Consider the following 18,869-nt stretch of genomic DNA (forward strand, 5'->3'; position numbering starts at 1 on the left):
TTGGGTCCCTAGCGGGCCTTCTGGCACTGGGCTGCGCGGTCCTGCAGGGAACTTTGCGGCGCCCGGGGCTGGGCTGGAGCGCACCGCGGTGGAGGCCTCAGCCTCCTTGGGACATGCGCCCGGGCCCTCCGTGGTCCCCATGTCCCCGCTTGAACCGCGGGTCCCTGCGCAACAGTTGTCTGTTTGGAGGGACTCGGGGGGTGGGGTGAGGAGGGCGGGCCAGGGGCCTGGGCTGGGGCCCGCGGTGCGAGGCACCAGAGGCTGAGTGCCCCCCTAGGCATGCAGGGGGCTGGCCTCTCTGGTGGAGCGCGCACTGGCCGCCCCCCAGTGCGCAGGTGCCTCCCTGGGCGCTGAGTGCGCAGGCGCCAGCCGCTGGCACAGAAGGAAACCAGGCTTGAGCGCTGGACCAACAGGAACCCTGACTGACTGACCAAGGGAGCCTCAAGTCTTGGAGGCAACAGGACTACGAAGCCTGCCTTAGGGCCCGCTAGTCATGTGGCCCGGCACCTGCTGAGCCTGGAGCACTCCAGGATGTGCACGCTGAGGAAGGTGCGACTGCGGGGCCGGGTCGGGTCCGCGTGGGGCAGGGGGGTGGCGGGTGGCGGGGTAGGGTCCCCGCGGAGCGCGAGGGTGTGGGCGGGGGACCCTGCGCGAGACTGCATGGGGGCAGGAGCGCTTAGGTCGCTGCTCCTGAGCCAGAGCGAGGTCCCCCGCACCTGTGCGTGGGACCGCGAGTTGGCAGCGTGGCCCCGCGCCCCAGCGGCACTGAGTGCCTGGAGCCAGCGCGCGCGTCCTGCACCGTGGCGGGGTCCCTGGGTCCTGGGCTCTGGGGTGCACGGCGGGCGCCGAGTGGGACGCCACGGAGGTGCGACTGTCCCTCCTTGGCCTTGTAAGCCCAGTAGGCGGGAGACCCATGGAGGGGCTGACTGGCGAGAGGGCTACATGCTGACTGGGACTCGGGTTCTGGCTTAGAAGCGGCAGCCGCCTTGGTGGTGTTGGAGCAGGCGGCACATTGCACCCCCCCCCAACCTCCTTGGTCAATTCCGTGTGGTGACGCTCTCTGGGACCCGCGGGAAAGGAGAGGTGTGGGGTCCCTGTTGCGGAGTGGCCTGGGCTGCAGCGACTGGGGTGGGGGGAAGGCGTGCTCTGGCAGGGGGTGGCCGACGCCCCCCTTTCCAAGTGCAAGAGAGCTTGCAGGGCCTTTTTAGGGGTAGTTGCTAAGCGAGGTGCTACCCAGCGCAGGATTTTGTAACCAAGCCTCCCCTGGCAGAGGCTGTCGCTGCTTGTGCCCCTTCCCTCTCTTGCGGGAGAAATAATGATGTGATGAGCACAGCCCTGCGCGCCATGGCCAGGGTGCAGCGGGTGCGCCCAGGTGGGCTGGCTGGGGTGTGTGTGTAGGGGGGCCGCTGCCCACCGCCTCGCCCCACCCCCACCACCCACCCCCGCGATGCGCCCGGGGTGTTGGGACTAATTAGACTTGGGGAGCCTAAAGGAGAGAAGAGTTGCAAGAGGTGGGGAGGGGGTGGCGAGCTCTGGCGAGGTGGCAAGCAGAGGGGACCTGCCTGCACCACCCCAGGAAACTCTGGGCTAGTCCTGGATGAGGGACTCCATCAGCCTTTCGCTCTCGGTGAAGGTCTTGGGATTCAGAATCCATGATTTATCAGTGGTGGCAATATTGTATGGGTTAACAATATGGCCATTGCCAGCAGAACCTTCTTCAGTGTTGATCGATTCTGCCTGGGCTGCTTTAGGGAGATTGAAGTGCTGTAGCCTCTCCATGCTTTCAGCCTTTAATAGCTGATATAAGCACCAATTTATTGGGAAGAGACTTGCTGGAATCTTTAGATGTAGTGATATCCTCAGACACCTCTGCAGGACACCACACTCACTCCTGTGAGACTGCTAGACCCAACCAGCACCCCCAATACTAACTGCCACTGTTCGTAACAGAACTCCCTGCTTAGATTGGCTTTCTAATGAGCCTGTCTGGGTGGAACAGTGGCCTTTGCTAGGGAGAAGCTAGAAATTTTAAAAAAACTCGTCCAAGAGCAGTTATCTTTGGGACACATTCGTCATTCTTGGAGCCCATGGAATACTCCAGTCTTTGTAATTAAAAAGTGCTCAGGAAAATGGCGCCTCCTCCAAGATCTTCGTGCAGTTAATAAAACCATGCAGGTTTGGGGCTCCCCCCAAAGGGGTTTGCCTCTTGCTTCTGCAATTCCCACAGGAATTCCAATAATAGCTATTGATATACAGGATTGTTTTTTCTCTATTCCCTTACACCCACAAGATTGTAAACGTTTTGCTTTCTCTGTTCCTTCTATTAATAATGCCAGCCCTGCCGATAGATTTGAATGGGTGGTACTGCCCCAGGGCATGGCTAATAGTCCTACTATTTGTCAAGAGGTTGTTAAATCTGCCCTTTTTCCATATATTCATAAGGGCCTTAAGGTTTTTCATTATATGGATGACGTGTTAATATGGGGAGAATTAGATACAGATCTCTCCGCCCTACGTGATTTTCTAATCCCTGCCTTAAAGAGAAGTGGACTTAATGTAGCTCCTGAGAAGATACAGCTAATCCCTCCAATATCTTTCTTAGGCTCAGAGATTTCCCTAACACAGATTCGTCCTTTAAAACCTTGTGTTACTTTTCCTTCTAATCTCACTCTTGCTTCTTTACAAAGTTTTCTTGGAAATTTGAATTGGCTTAGGCAGTATCTTTATCTGCCTACGAGCTGCCTGCAACCACTGTTCGATCTGTTAAAAGGAAACAAACAGCCCTCCTCAAAGCGTATGTTAACCCCCGAAGCATCCTTGGCTCTGGAAAAAGTTAACCAGGCTCTCCAGGACATGCACCTCGTTCGATTCTCCCCCTCCTCTCCAGTAAATCTTCTAATCTTTAACTCCACCCCCACGGTAGTGGGGGCATTGTGGCAGAAACATGGCGTTCTCGAATGGCTTCATACACCAGTAGGTGGAGCTCCAAGACTCCTTACCGAGATTGATGCCTTAGCATTTATGGTTCGCCAAGGAAGAAACAGATCGGTTCAGGTCTTAGGAAGGGAACCAGATTCAATCATTCTTCCCTTTTCTCTCACTGATACAGAATGGCTCATACGCCACCATTCTTGTTTTGCCATAAGTTTAATGGGTTTTCCAGGACAATTAGATAATCATTTTCCCTCTAATAATTTGATAGCTTCTTTACCTCTGTTGCCTCTACTAGTACCTAAACTTTTCTCTCGAGATCCCATCCCCTCTGCTCCTACAGTGTTCACTGATGGTGGTAAAAAGGGAGCTGCTGCCCTTATATATTATCCAGACCAGCAATACCCCAAACCTCTCTTTACTGAACTTCCTGATAATTCTCCTCAGTACAAAGAACTTTATGCTGTTTTCCTTGCATTAAAAGCTGTACCAGAATCCTTCAACCTTTTTTCTGACAGTGTGTATACTGTTAACTTACTTCCATGGCTTGCTCGATCTTATGTAAGAATTGATGACAACCCACTTTCTCCTCTTTTAATTCAAATTGCCTCTATGCTCTGTTCTCGAACCCATCCACTGTATGTTCAGCACCTACGTTCCCACAGCCCTCTTCCTGGTTCCCTGTCCGAAGGGAATGCTGCAGCTGACTGCCTTTCCTCCACAGGAATTCTCCTAGCCTCTGTCTCTAATCCTACTGACTTTCATTCCCTAACCCATGTTAATCTTAAAGGTCCTCACAGCATACCATATGCAGAAAGGCAATGACGCCATGTGTTTTTAACCCAGTTTTGATGGCTGTGAAATGTCTTTTCTAAGTGCCTCCTGGGGTTTCAAATGCCTTTGAAACCTGAAGTTCTTTATTGTATCTAGGGAGTATTCTAACCTCTGGCCAGAATGCCCTCCCAACTAGGAACACAGCTATCCTGGGGTCAGGAGGTCTGCCAGCCTGCTAGCTCCTGGAGGGATTCCTGAGTATGTCCTCAGGTCCCAAGTGGTAACAGGTGTTTCCCATTCCCTTTATTAGCAGCAGCCAGGCCCTCAGGTGAGGTGTGGGGCTGTGATCTCCACTGGAAACTCCTAATTCAGACAATGAAGGCATCCATCTTTTGTCTCTCCATAGCAAGGGCCCAGGGAGTTTGTGCTTCCTGCAAGCAGAGTGACTTTGTATGGGACACTCATGGATGCCTACTTATTGGAAAATCTCTGAGAGTGATGTGTGGACACCAGGACACCGTGATCAGGGATTGTGAGGCCACAGGATCATTTGCCTTAGCAGCACCCAAAGGGGTGGAGTAAGGGGCCGGGTTCATCCTCTATTGTTTGGTCAAACACACTTACCATCTATATTGAGACATAGCTCTTTGTGGGTTCTTTCTGGGCTTGTAATCTGCTGTCCACTGAGAAGTGGACTGGGAGCCTGGAGTTTGAGTATGCAGCCAAACGTGACTGGACAGGGTCCTGCCCCTGAATTCTGATGGGTGCCCCAGTTTCCCCCGTTGGCAGTTTTTGGATGATAGTGAGGCATGAGATTGAATTTGGAACTCAGGAGAGCGAGACATGAGAGTCCCTTTGCATATGCATTCTTGCTTAGCCAGAATCTGGGCTATCTGTATTTCCCTAACCAGCTAGGTTCTCTGTACATAAGTTTCAGGTGAGGCTGGCTGCCTTTCCACCCATGTTCTAGACTACAAGTGAGTTCTGATCACACACAGACACACACACACACACAGACACACACACAGACACACACACACACACACACATTACTGTCAGGTCTGGTAGTACAGCATATGGTGAAGGCTGGAGCTGTCTGGTGTCTGTGGGCATAAGAGTTGCTGCCTTACAATCTCTACAAGCCATGTTTGAACCTGTCATCAATGAACACAGTGTAGGAGGTTTTTGAATTCTGGTCTCTTTCCAACTCATCTATGTCTCTTCTCTCCTTCTCTGTCTCTAACTCTCACATGCTCTCACACACTCTGTCTTCAATCATTAATATTTTACTTATATACTTATTTTACTGACATGCCCTGATATACAAAGAGAGTTACCAGAGCACTGCTGAGCTCTCGCTTGTTGTATTGGCGATTTCACCTAGGCTACTGGAGCCTCAGTTTGTAAGTCTTTCTGACACAAGCCGTATTATGTCTCCTCATTTCCATGCCAGTATCACTCAGAGTTTATAATAAAGTGATTTTTTTGCAAAACACTTGGTACATTCTGATTTAAAGCTCAATATCGACACACAAAACACTTGGCTCATTCTGATTTACAGCTCAATATTGACACCATTACAGCTCTCTTTGGCCCTTGGTCACTTTTCTTCTTTTCAGATGTAAAAACACTGAAGAGGGAGAGGTTTTTGCCCTGTGGCTGGCACTGGGAACTACCAGATGGACTGTGTCTGTTGCCAGAGTAGGAAACTTGTGGTGCCTGTCCATGTGGAGAATCTCCTTAATGAGTTCCTTGTCAAGCCTTTTTCGCTCTGTCCCGTTGGAGCTGCATATAGCTAATGTATTTGAGATTTTACTCCTTTGGAAAATTCTTTCCCGATACACAGTTTATCTCCAGGTTTTAGCAATCAATTGTCTGAATGTCATATCGAATCCATTGTAGAAAATGACTATATCAGTGTCTCTCTCTCTCTATCTCTCTCTATATATATGTAACTTGTAGATGTCTAAAAATATTTTTTAGCTAGAGACCTGCACAGCTCTGTATTAGGGTACTAAAGTGAATACACCTGGCTCTTCTGAGCCACAGTCATGAAAGACATCTCACAGAGCCATATCGCTTATATAAGGGGAAATAGACATAGTGCAGTTCCCTGCACACTGGACAGGCTGAGGTTGGACCATTCTGTCTCTCTGACTGTCTCTACGTGCCTTCTTCCCTGGGCCATTACTGGAAGTCAGTGCATGCATCCTGAACTCAGTCATCCTGGTGTTGAAATTTTCCTTTCTTTGGCCTTTGTTTTATTTAGTCTCCTGCACATGGTGTAGTACAGAGGGGAACTGCGGAGACAGCATTGATGCTGCAGGGTCCAGGCATATGACCATCTGCAGCTGCAGCTGTCCAGGCCCTCTGTGCTTGACTCCCATTCTCCAGGGCCCTGACGCTGACACTCAGCCTAAATGCAGCCCTCCTCACCTTCCTGCACAGCGTCCTTGTCCTTATTCCATGAGAGACCAGGTCAAGAGAAGTGAAACTCTATCCCCCTGGCACACACATTATGCTTTCCCTCTAATAAGGCAAATGTAAAGGATCTGTGGTACTGATGGCCAAAGCAGTGTCCACATTTTCCACGCAAAATGGAAGCTTCCAGGTTTCTGAAAGAGTGTGTTTTAATGGCTGTGAAATGTCTTTTCCAAGTGCCTCATGGGGTTTTCAAAAATCCTTTTGTAACCTGAAGTTCTTTCTTGTAGCTAGGGAATATTCTCACCTCTGGCCAGAAGGGCTGCCCAACTCGGAGCACAGCTATCTCGGGATCAGGAGGTCTACCAGCCTGCTAGCTCCTGGAGGGATTCCTGAGTATGTCCTAAGGGCCCAAGTGGTAACAGGTGTTTCCAATTGCCTTTTGTAGCATCAGCCAGGCCCTCAGGTGAGGTGTGGGCTGTGATCTCCACTGGAAGCTACGAATTCACAATGGAGGCATCCATCTTTCTTCTGTCTGTCCATAGCAAGGGCAAGGGGATTTTGTGCTTCCTGCAAGCAGAACGACATTGTATGGCAAACTCATGCATGCCTACATCTGGGAATCTCTGTGAGTGTTTTGTGTGGAAACCAGGACACCATGATCAGGGATGTGAGGCCACAGGAGCAATTGCCTTAGCCGGACCGAAAGGGTAGGTGTAAGGGACCGGGTTCATCCACTATTTTTGGACGAACAGAGTTCCCATCTATGTTGAAACACAGCTCTTTCTGGGTATTGTCTGTGCTTTTAATCTGCAGCCCTGAGCAGTGGACTGAAAGCCTGGAGGGTGACTAGGCAGCCAAATGTGACTGGACAGGCGCATGCCCCTGAATTCTGAGGGGTGGCCCAGCTTCCCCCTGATGATAGATGTGAGGCATGGGATTGAATAGTTAACCCAGGAGATTTAGACATGAGAGTCCCTTTGCATATGCATTCTTGCTTAGACAGAATCTGGGCTAGCTTGCTTGCCCTGACCAGCTAGGTTCTCCGTACATAAGTTGCAGGTGAGGCTGGCTACCTTGACACCCATGCTCTGAGACTACTACAGGTGAGCTCTGAGCACAAACAGACACAAACAGTCAGACCGACAGACAGACAGACAGACACACACATTACTGTCAGGTCTGGTAGTACAGCATATGTTGAAGGCTGGGGCTGTCTGGGGTCTGAGGGCATGAGAGCTGCTACCTTACCATCTCTACAAGCCAGGTTTGAATCTGTCATCAATGAACACAGTGTAGGAATTTTTTGAATTCTGAGACACTGAAGAGGGAGAGGTTTTTTTCCCTGAGGCTTGCACTGGGAAATAGCAGCTTCCCTGTGTGTGTTGCCAGACTAGGAAACTTGTGGTGCCAATCGATATGGAGAGTCTCCTGGATGAGTTCCTTCTCGAGCCTTTTTAGATAAGTCCCGATGGAGCTACATATAGCTAATGATTTGGAGATTTTACTCCATTGGACAATTCTTTTCCTGATGCACAGTTTCTCTCCAGGTTTTAGTAATCAATTGTTGAATGTCATATCGAATCCATTGTAGAAAATGACTACAACAGTCTCTCTCTTTCTCTCTCTCTCTCTCTCTAGAGAGAGAGAGAGAGAGAGAGACATCTCACAGAGCCATATCATTTATCACTCTACAAATCTCTCTCAGCACAAACTACAGCTGTCAAAACATCTACTTCCCTCTTGCTCTTTTTGTCCACCGAGTCCTATCCCAAAACTGTAAATCAAAGAAGAAATACACATAGTGCAGTTCCCTGGACACAGGAAAGACTGAGGCTGGACCAGGAAGATGAAATACTCCAGCCTGCATTTGGCTGGAGCATCACTAAAACTACTTCTAATTTGGAGAGGCAAGGGCAGTTTTGGAGTGTGGGCTGCAGGACAAGTGTTGCTTCTCAGAATAGGCTAAGACCTAGATGTTCTAAGTGTAACCTTTCATCACAAACATAAAATAACAATGCCACTTGTAAGAAGTATGCATGGGCATGGAGAGTTTGTCTTCAGTGCTCTGACACTGATCAACACAGGTCCAGAATTTCTGTACTTTTCTGTCACTGTCATTCTGTCTCTCAGACTGTCTCTGTGTGCCTTATTCCCTAGAACCTTCCTGGAAGTCAGTGCATGCATTGTGAACTCGGTCTTCACGGTGTTGAAATTTTTCCTTCCTTTGCCCTTTGGATTATTTAGTCTCGTGCATATGGCGTAGTACAGAGGGGAACTGAGTAGACAGCATTCCTGCTGCAGGTAACAGGCATATGTCCATCTACAGCTGCAGCTGTCCAGGCCCTCTGTGCTTGTCTCCCATTCTCCAGGGCCCTGTGGCTGACACTCAGCCTAAATGCAGCCCTCCACAATTTCCTGCACCGCTTCCTTGTCCTTATTCCATGAGAGCCCAGGTGAAGAGAAGTGAAACTCTATCCCCCTGGCACACACATTGTGCTTTCCTTCTATTAGCCAAATGTAAAGGATCTCTGGTACTGATGGCCACACCAGTGTCCAAATTTTCCACTCAAAACGGAAGCTTCCAGGGTTCAGAAAGAGGGTGTTTTGATGGCTGTGAAATGTCTTTTCCAAGTGCCTCATGGGGTTTCAAATCCTTTTGAAACCTGAATTTCTTTCTTGTATCTAGGGAATATTCTCACCTCTGGCCTGAAGGCCCTCCCAACTAGGAGCACAGCTATCCCGGGGTCAGGAGGTCTGCCAGCCTGCTAGCTCCTGGAGGGATTCCTGAGTATGTCCTCAGGCCCTAAGTGGTAACAGGTGTTTCCAATTGCCTTTATTAGCAGCAGCCAGGCCCTCAGGTGAGGGGCGGGGCTGTTATCTCCACTGGAATCTCCTAATTCAGCCAATGGAGGCATCCATCTTCCTTTTGTCTCTGCATAGCAATGGCCCGGGGAGTGTGTGCTTCCTGCAAGCAGAACGACATTGTATGGCAAACTCATGCATGCCTACTTCTGGGAATCTCTCTGAGTGTGATGTGTGGACACCAGGACACCATCATCAGGGATTGTGAGTCCACAGGAGCAATTGCCTTAGCCGGACCCAAACTGTAGGTGTAAGGGGCTGGGTTCATCCACTATTGTTTGGTCAAACACAGTTCCCATCTATATTGAAACACAGCTCTTTCTGGGTTCTTTCAGGGCTTGTAATCTGCTGCCTGAGCAGTGGACTGAGATTCAGGAGGCTGAGTAGGCAGTCACGTTTGGCTGCCCATTAATTCTGAGGGGTGCCCCCTTTACCCCATTGTTAGTTTTTGGATGATAGTGAGGCATGGGATTGAATCAGGAACTCAGGAGAGGGAGACATGAGAGTCCCTGTGCATATGCATTCTTGCTTAGCGAGAATCTGGGCTATCTGACTTGCCCTGTCCAGCTAGGTTCTCTGTACATTAGTTGCAGGTGAGGCTGGCTACCTTGACACCCATGCTCTGAGACTACTACAGGTGAACTCTGAGCACACACAGACAAACACATTCAGACAGACAGACAGACAGACAGACAGACACACACACACACACACACACACACACACACATTACTGTCATCATTGAACACATTGTAGGAGGTTTTTGACTTCTGGTCACTTTCCAACTCATCTATTTCTCTTATCGCCTTCTCCCTCTCTAACTCTCACATGCTCTCACACACTCTGTATTCAATCATTTATATTTTACTTATATACTTATATACTTATATACTTATTTTACTGACAGGCCCAGATATATAAAGAGAGTTACTAGAGCACTGCTGAGATCTGGCTTGTTTTGTTGGTGATATAACCTAGTCTTCTGGAGCCACAGTTTTGTATCTCTCTGACACAAGCCATATTCTGTCTCCTCATATCCATGGCAGTATCTCTCAGACTTTATAATAATCATATACATCCATATATGCATATATAAATATACATATATATACCTGTCTTTTTTAGAATTGTCGTCCTATGTAATTGATCTTTATCAGAATTAACACATTTATAACAGCTTCCTTTTTCATTAATAATTGGCCACCTAGTTGGAGCAGGATACAATACACTTATAAATAAGAGAACCTTCCAGTAGCATTTCTAATAGCATTTCTATCAGCATCCTTATTGTAATTATCATAGTACAGAACTTGCCTCCTTTCACTAGTGTAAGCTTCAGTACATATGAGTTTGTTTTCATTCTCTCGACATCTTAATTTCCCTGGACTCTGAAGTGTCTCTGAATTTTTGAAGCAGCCCTCTGTTTCTCAGTAGATGGTTTCCATTTTCTACTTTAATCAGGTCTTCTTATGCTTTTTGTTTTTATTTTTCATTTTTCTCAAATCCTCCTAGACCATCCCCATCTATTTGCATATTTATTTTTTATTTATTCCTATAGTACATGAGGGTTCATTTCTTCTGCTTGATAGATTTTTCTCTTATAATTGAAGGGAAGTTAACACTCACAATACATTTCTTGTCGTAAATACTACACACATATGGTGAAGGCTAGGGTGGTCTGGTGTCTGTGGACATGAGACTGCTGCCTTACAATCTTGACAACCCAGGTTTGAACCTGTCATGTGTGAACACAGTGTGGGAGGTTTTTGAATTCTGGTCTCTTTCCCACTCTTCTATTTCTATTCTTGCCTTCTCTGTCTCTGACTCTCACAGGCTCTCACTCTCTCTGTCTTCACTCATTAATATTTTACTTATATACTTATTTTACTGACAGGCCCTGATATTATAAGAGAGTCACTTGTTTTGTTGGCGATTTCACCTAGGTTTCTGGAGCCTCAGCTTTGTAAGCCTCTCTGACACTAGTCATACTCTGTCTCTGCATAGCCATTCCAGTATCCCTCAGAGTTTATAATAAAGATACACATACATATATGTACATATATATATACATATATATATCAGTCATTTTTAGAATTGTTGACCTTTTTATTTGATCTTAATGCAGAATTACCACATTGATAACAGCTATCTTATTCATCAATAATTGGTCACATAGTTGGAGCAGGATTCACTACAATTACAAATTATAAACCTTCCAGGAGCATTTCCAATAGCGTTTCTATCAGTATCCTCATTGTAGTTATTAGAGCACAGAGCTTGCCTCCATTTTCTAGTGTAAGCTTCAATACATATGTCTTTCTTTTCATTCTTGTGAATTCTTAATTTGCCTGGACCCTGAAGTGTCAGGGAAGTTTTGAAGAAGCCCTCTGTTTCTCAGCAGACGTTTTCTATATTTCTGCTGTAATCAGGTCTTCCTGTGGTTTTTGGTTTTATTTTATTCAAATCCTCCTAGATCATCCCCATTCATTTGCATATTTATTTATTTATTTATTTACTCCCATATCACATGAGGTGTCATTTCTTCTGCCTGATAGATTTTCTCTTAAATTGAAGGGAACTTTTGACACACAATACATTTCCTTTTGCAGATACTACACACTACTGCAACTATTACTGCACTGTTTTGGACAGTGACATCCAATGCACAGTGGATTAGTATTGCATGGCTCTAAAGAATGTTCCCTATTTAACCTACAATGTTTTTAACCTCACAAATATTTATTCTGTTCTTTCTTGGGGGATGAATGGTTTACAGTCAACAGTTACATGTCATAGTGGGCACAGGGGTAATTTTTTCCACTTTCCCTGTATTTATGTACATCATTTGTAACTTTCTTACTGAGGAGAAGCAAACAGTCGTAAATTGAGAGAGTAGGGCCCACGCAGGAAGAGAGAAAGAGAGACAGCTGCAGTTCTGATTTGATACTAGCCCAGCTTTTCCCTAGCTGGGTAAGTGGTGATCAGGGGCTCAAAATGGGGTCCTGGGCTTCCAATTAGATCCCTGGCATCTCCAACAGCTGTGCCTGCAACCCATGCTCCCTTCGTTGTCCATGTAACGTTTGATTTGCTCTAGGCACTTCTCACCTTCATATGCCAAAAACTTAACACTTCTCCCCTCCACCCATGAAACTTTGACCTTTTACTTGAGTGCAAAACAGCAACCCCAATCCACTTTATTTCAGGGAAAAGTGTGTGCGTCTCTGTGGGAAGGTGTGTGTGTGTGTATGTGTACATAAGTGTGTTTCAGTTATGATTACCACTGTTGTTTTTTTATTCCTGACGCAGGGTCTTAGGAACTGGGTTGTGCTATGACAAAGGAAGTTTCCACTGCACAAGTGGTTTTTCAAATATGAATGGCACATTGGATATTCTGGACACTGTTGTGCATTCTCCCAGGTGGTCCTCAGATGGGTTCTTTCCTTTGCTATTCCCATGCTGTGTGTAATTTTCTGTGTAGACTCAAAGAGGAGTGGCATGGGGGAGCTCAGCTGCATTCTTCTGTGTGACCTCAAGGTGGCAGCAAAGCCCATTGGTGAGTGTAGTGATTCTGTGGAATGAGGAAAACTCTGGGATTTGTGGCCCATGGACAGCAAGGTTGAAATTGACGTAGAGTGCCCTAGACATCTGTTCTTTCCAGTGCGGTGGGGGGATCCCCCATTTGGCTTTGCAAGTGGAAGGGGTTACTCTCTTTGTCTAGGATGACTCTACTGGGAGCTTGTGAATCCCTGTGCTCAGCTGCATTCTGCTGGCTGTCCACAAGAGGGCAGCAGCAGTGCGGGACTAAGGCTCCATGGGGCAAGAGTGGAGTCAGTGTTTCTGGGTGTGCCCCAAGAGCATGCCCAGCATAGCTCAGACAGGCAGTGTCCTAAGGATGGGTCCAGACAGGAGCTGTGTGGGTCGTGTTGGCAGAAGCAGGGCCTTCAGAGGAAGGAAGAAAGTCCCCAGGGGCGTGTCTAAGAGACCGTGCCCTCTGAGCCTGAGGGGAGGGCCCAGTGTGTATTCATAGAGACAGCTGGCCAATTAGAGAAGATCACCCTCAGGTGCGTGAACCAAAAGCTGGCCAATGAGAACAGAGGCGAATTTGTGAGGGTGGGACTCACAAAACCTGAAGTTTTCTTTTATCTAGGGAATATTCACACCTCTGGCCAGAAGGCCTTCCCAACTAGGAGCACAGCTATCCCGGGGTCAGGAGGTCTGTTAGCCTGCTAGCTCCTGGAGGGATTCCTGAGTATGTCCTCAGGCCCTAAGTGGTAAGAAGTGTTTCCAATTGCCTTTATTAACAGCAGCCAGGCCCTCAGGTGAGGGGCGGGGCTGTGATGTCCACTGGAAGCTCCTAATTCAGCCAATGGAGGGATCCATCTTCCTTTTGTCTCTCCATAGCAAGGGCCCGGGGAGTTTGTGCTTCCTGCAAGCAGAGCGACATTGTATGGGAAACTCATGCATGCCTACTTCTGGGAATCTCTCTGACTGTGATGTGTGGACACCAGGACACCATGATCAAGGATTGTGAAGCCACAGGAGCAATTGCCTTAGCCGGACCCAAAGGGTAGGTTTAAGGGGCTGGGTTCATCCACTATTGTTTGGTCAAACACAGTTCCCATATATGTTGAAACACAGCTCTTTCTGGGTTCTTTCAGGGCTTGTAATCTGCTGTCCTGAGCAGTGGACTGAGATTCAGGAGGCTGAGTAGGCAGCCAAACGTGACTGCATACTCAGCCTCATGCCCCTGAATTCTGAGGGGTGCCCCGTTTACCCTGTTGTCAGTTTTTGGATGATAGTGAGGCATGGTATTGAATAGGGAACTCAGGAGATTTAGACATGAGAGTCCCTTTGCATATGCATTCTTGCTTAGCCAGAATCTGGGCTACCTGTCTTGCCTTGACGAGCTAGGTTCTCTGTACATACGTTGCAGGTGAGGCTGGCTACCTTGCCACCCATGCTCTGAGACTACTACATGTGAGCTCTGAGCACACACAGACACACACATTCAGACAGACAGACAGACAGACAGACACACACACACACACACACATTACTGTCAGGTCTGGTAGTAAAAAATATGGTGAAGGCTGGGGCTGTCTGGGTTCACTGGGCATGAGAGCTGCTGCCTTACAATCTGTACAAGCCAGGTTTGAACCTGTCATCAATGAACACAGTTTAGGAGGATTTTGAATTCTGAGATTTTCCAAGCAAAACTGAAGCTTCCAGGGTTCTGAAAGAGGGTGTTTTGATGGCTGTGAAATGACATTTCCATGTGCCTCATGGGGTTTCAAATCCTTTTGAAACCTGAAGTTCTTTCTTATATCTAGGGAATATTATCACCTCTGGCCATAAGGGCCACCCCACTCGGAGCACAGCTATTCCGGGGCAGGAGATCGGCCAGCCTGCTAGCTCCTGGAGGGATTCCTGAGTATGTCCTCAGGGCCCAAGTGGTAACAGGTGTTTCCAATTGCCTTTATTAGCAGCAGCCAGGACCTCAGGTGAGGTGCTGGTCTGTGATCTCCACTGGAATCTCCAAATTCAGCCAATGGAGGCATCCATCTTTTTTTGTCTGTCCATAGCAAGGGCCAGGTGAGTTTGTGCTTTTTGCAAGCAGAGTGACTTTGTATGGGACACTCATGCATGCCTACTTCTGGTAATCTCTCTGAGTGTGATGTGTGGACACCGGGCACCATGATCAGGGATGTGAGGCCACAGGAGCAATTGCCTTAGCCAGACCCAAGGGCAGGTGTAAATGACCGGGTTCATCCACTATTTTTTGGTCGAACACAGTTCCCATCTATGTTGAAACACAGCTATTTCTGGGTACTGTCTGTGCTTGTAATCTGCTGCCCTGAGCAGTGGACTGAGAGCCTGGAGGCTGAGTAGGCAGACAAATGAGACTGGACAGTCTGATGCCCCTGAATTCTGAGGGGTGCCCCAGCTTCCCCCATATGATAGATAGTGAGGCATGGGATTGAATAGGGAATTCAGGAGATTTAGACATGAGAGTCCCTTTGCATATGCATTCTTGCTTAGCCAGAATCTGGGCTATCTGACTTGCCCTGACCAGCTAGGTACTCTGTACATAAGTTGCAGGTGAGGCTGGCTACCTTGACACCCATGCTCTGAGACTACTACAGGTGAGCTCTGAGCACACACAGACACACACATTCATACAGACAGACAGACACACACACACATTACTGTCAGGTCTGTTAGTACCGCATATGGTGAAGACTGGGGCTGTCTGGGTTCTGTGGTCATGAGAGCTGCTGCCTACAATCTCTACAAGCCAGGTTTGAACCTGTCATCAATGAACACATTGTAGGATGATTTTTACTTCTGATATTTTCCAGGCAAAACGGAAGCTTACAGGGTTCTGAAAGAGGGTGTTTTGATGGCTGAAATGACATTTCCAAGTGCCTCATGGGGTTTTCAAATCCTTTTTAAACCTGAAGTTCTTTCTTGTATCTATGGAATATTCTCACCTATGGCCATAAGGGCCACCAAACTCGGAGCACAGCTATCACTGGGTCAGCAGGTCTGCCTGCCTGCTAGCTCCTGGAGGGATTCCTGAGTATGTCCTCAGGACCCAAGTGGTAACAGGTGTTTCCAGTTGCCTTTATTAGAAGCAGCCAGGCCCTCAGGTGAGGGGTGAGGCTGTGATCTCTACTGGAAGCTCCTAATTCAGCCAAAGGAGGCATCCATCTTCCTTTTGTCTCTCCATAGCAAGGGCCCACGGAGTTTGTGCTTCCTGCAAGCAGAGCGACATTGTATGGGAAACTCATGCATGCCTACTTCTGGGAATCTCTCTGAATGTGATGTGTGGACACCAGGACACCATGATCTTGGATGTGAGGCCACAGGAGCAATTGCCTTAGCCGGACCCAAAGGGTATGTGTAAGGGACCGGGTTCATCCACTATTGTTTGGTTGAACACATTTCCCATCTATGTTGAAACACAGCTCTTTCTGGGTACTTTCTGTCCTTGTAATCTGCTGCTTTGAGCAGTGGACTGAGAGCCTGGAGGCTGAGTAGGCAGCCAAATGTGACTGGACAGGCTCATGGCCCTGAATTCTGAGGAGTGCCCCAGCTTCCCCTGGATGGTAGATAGTGAGGCATGGGATTGAATAGGGAACTCAGGAGATTTAGACATGAGACTCCCTTTGAATATGCATTCTTGCTTAGCTAGAATCTGGGCTAGCTGGCTAATCCTGACCAGCTAGCTTCTCTGTACATAAGTTGCAGGTGAAGCTGGATACCTTGAAACCAATGCTCTGAGCACACACAGACACATTCAGTCAGACAGACAAACAGATACACACACACATTACTTTCAGGTCTGGTAGTATAGCATATGGTAAAGGCAGGGGCTGTCTGGGGTCGGTGGGCATGAGAGCTTCTGCCTTGCAATCTTTATAAGCCAGGTTTGAACCTGTCATCAATGAACACAGTGTAGGAGGTTTTTGAATTCTGAGACACTGAAGAGGGAGAGGTTTTTTTCCCTGAGGCTTGCACTGGGAACTAGCAGCTGCAATGTGTGTGTTTCCAGACTAGGAAACTTGTGGTACCTGTCCGTGTGGAGAGTCTCCTGGATGAGTTCCTTCTTGAGCCTTTTTGATAGGTCCCATTGGAGCTGCATATAGCTAATGATTCGGAGATTTTACTCCTTTGGACAATTCTTTTCCTGATGCACAGATTCTCTCCAGGTTTTAGCAATCAATTGTCTGAATGTCATATCGAATCCATTGTAGAAAATGAATACATGAGTGTCTCTCTCTCTCTGTTTCTCATATATATATATATATATAAATATATATATATATATATGTAACATGTAGAGGTCTTAAAATATTTTTTAGTTAGAGACCTTCTCAGCTCTGGATTAGCTCAGTAATGCGGATACACCTGGCCCTTCTGAACCTTAGTCATGAGAGACATCTCACAGAGCCATTCGTTTACCTCTTGTCACTCTATAAATCTCCCTCAGCACAAACTACCGCTTCCAAAATATCTACTTTCCTCTTGATATTTTTGTCTACCGAGTCCTATCCCAAAACTGTAAATCAAAGAAAAAATAGACATATTGCAGTTCCCTTCACACAGGACAGGCTGAGGCTGGACCAGGGAGATGAAATACACCAGCCTGCATCTTGGCTGGAGCATCACTAAGACTACTTCCAATTTGGAGAGGCAAGGGCAGTTTTGGAGAGTGGGCTGCAGGGCAAGTGTTGCTTCTCAGAGTGGGCTAATACCTAGATGTTCTAAGTGTAACCTTTCCTCACAAACATAAAATAACAATGCCACTTTTAAGAAGTATGCATGTGCATGGAGGGTTTGTCTTCTGTGCTCTGGCACTGATCAACACAGGGCCAGAAATCTGTCCTTTTCCGTCTCTGTCATTCTGTCTCTCAGACTGTCTCTGTGTGCCTTCTTCCCTGGAACCTTCCTGGAAGTCAGTGCATGCATCGTGAACTCGGTCTTCACGGTGTTGAAATTTTCCTTTCTTTGCCCTTTGGATTATTTAGTGTCATATGCTTTACATTGGTTTGTTCTAGCCCTCCCCCCGCCAAGAGAATTGGATCAGTCCAATTAATTTCTCGGACCTGCTTGGCCCCGCCCCAAGGAACCCCGGGAGAGGGTTCCTGAGTCTGAGAGTTCCTGAGTTCCTGAGTTAGACAGAGTTCCTGAGTTCCTGAGTTCGAGAGTTTCAGGGTTGCAGAGTAAGAGAGAGTGCCAGAGAGAGAGAGTTCCTGGGTTCCTGAGTTCGGAGAGTTCTACAGTTGAAGAGTTCATGAGTTGGAGAGTTGAAGAGTTGGAAAGTAAGAGGGATTGCTTATGTCGCAGCAAAGAGACAGCAGAGTTCTGTTTGGTGATTAGTTTGTCTTAGTTTGTGAATCGTTGTTCCTGAATAAAGAAATACAGCTTCCCTGTCCAGCCGTTGTCTCCGCGTCTCTGTTACCCGCCCGTGAAGCAAGCCAGCCCGGCAAGAGCCTCTGAGAATTTTAACAACAAATGGCGCCCATGTGGACCTGACCTGCGCATCTCTCAGATAAGTAAAGACAATTTGGCTACCTATGCACGATGGCCTTCTCTTCTGCTTGTGAAGAGATCTCCAAAGGCCTCTGCTCTTTCTTCAGGAGACTGTTTTGATGTTTCTGGAACTTTGATCTCTGGACCACTCTGTGGTTTCCACTCACTCGGGCGAACTCAGAACAGCCAGCGGGAATAGCCAGCGGGCGGGAAGCAAGGCCCGAAGCTGCTGTTTCCACCTGGTTAAACAGCCAGCCAGCTGGCTGCGCCCAGACAACCCCGCGCACTGCGCCCGCAAGAGGCCTACGCCAACACACAAAAGCCCCAGGAGCCCAATGCCAACATGCTGGAGCCCTATGCCAACACGCAAGAGCCTGAGGCCATCCCACAGGAGCCGGCTCTCCACCGCGTGGCGCAGGACACTGGACGCGTGATCCCTCCACGCTGCTCGGCCACTGCGAACAGGGCAGCAGACATGGCAGGGCCATGGGGCAGGGCCACAGCGGCCTATCATGAACGCCACCCCTGGGCACATAGGCCCAAGCCTTCTACAAAACTGGCCTGCCTGCCCTCTTTCTATAAATTCTGGAACCATCCCGGGCCTCCCGGACCCCTGGGCTCCCTGCCGAAACTGGGCACAGGAGATCTCCAGCCGCTGGTCCGGTCTGAAGACAGACAAGCTGGAGTACGCAGAGACTTGTGCAGAGATCACAACCTGCAATTCCTAGAAGTGGAGCTGCTTGGGAATGGAGCTGCGCGGGAAGCCACCTCCGAATGGTGACCCCCCCAACCACTAAGACAGTACAGATTTAAATTCGTGTTTAAAATGACATGTCTTCGTA

Source organism: Erinaceus europaeus, assembly GCF_950295315.1.
Source record: "Erinaceus europaeus chromosome 6 unlocalized genomic scaffold, mEriEur2.1 SUPER_6_unloc_3, whole genome shotgun sequence".
Classification (NCBI taxonomy): Eukaryota; Metazoa; Chordata; class Mammalia; order Eulipotyphla; family Erinaceidae; genus Erinaceus; species Erinaceus europaeus.